Here is an 832-nt window from a genome sequence, read left to right as displayed (position 1 = left end):
GGGCTGCCCTTGGGCCGGTGCCTGGGCCGGGAACGGGGCCAGGGGTGGGACAGGGGGCACCGGGATCCTCCAGCCACCCCCCGGTACAGAAATCACATCCAAGCTCCCTCCAAAGGCACCGTGGGCTCATGGTGCCTCCTCCTTTTGCAGAACAGCACAGCACCCGGCCAGAGGGCCCTGCCTGTCCTCCCTGACATGCAGAGCCTTCACCAGGGTGTTTTCCATGCCACCCCTGCCCAGGGAGAGGCACCAGGACCCTGCTCTCCATCCCCGGGATGGGCGAGGGGCAGCTGGAGCCTGTGGCCAGGAGCCAGCTGAGCTGCCTCGGGAGCGGGAGACACGAGGAAACAAGAAAATCAAATTACACATTCCTAGGAAGCATTTATAAGCTGTGTGCATTCTTTAATCTTAATTAGAAATCTCAGCAGCTCCTGCTGGCTCTGTAATCAGCGCTGGAGCGGGCTGACCCCCATCGAGCTCACCTTGAGGGGCAGGAGCAGGGATTGAGGAGGGAGCTGGGATGGAGACGAGCATGGAGTGGGAATAGAGAGGGGATGGAGCTGGGATGGAGCTGGGATGGAGCAGGGATGGAGCTGGGATGGAGCTGGGATGGAGCTGGGGATGGAACTGGGATGGAACTGGGTTTGGAGTAGGGGATGGAGCTGGGGATGGAGCAGGGATGGAGCTGGGATGGAGCTGGGATGGAGCTGGGATGGAGAAGGGATGGAGCCCGGGATGGAGCTGGGATGGAGCAGGGATGGAGCTGGGATGGAGCCCAGGATGGAGCTGGGGATGGAGCCCAGGATGGAGCTGGGTGTGGAGCCAGCTCCAT

This window comes from Geospiza fortis, unplaced genomic scaffold, assembly GCF_000277835.1.
Source record: "Geospiza fortis unplaced genomic scaffold, GeoFor_1.0 scaffold183, whole genome shotgun sequence".
In the NCBI taxonomy this organism is placed as follows: domain Eukaryota; kingdom Metazoa; phylum Chordata; class Aves; order Passeriformes; family Thraupidae; genus Geospiza; species Geospiza fortis.
Note: the sequence above shows the minus strand (reverse complement) of the source record.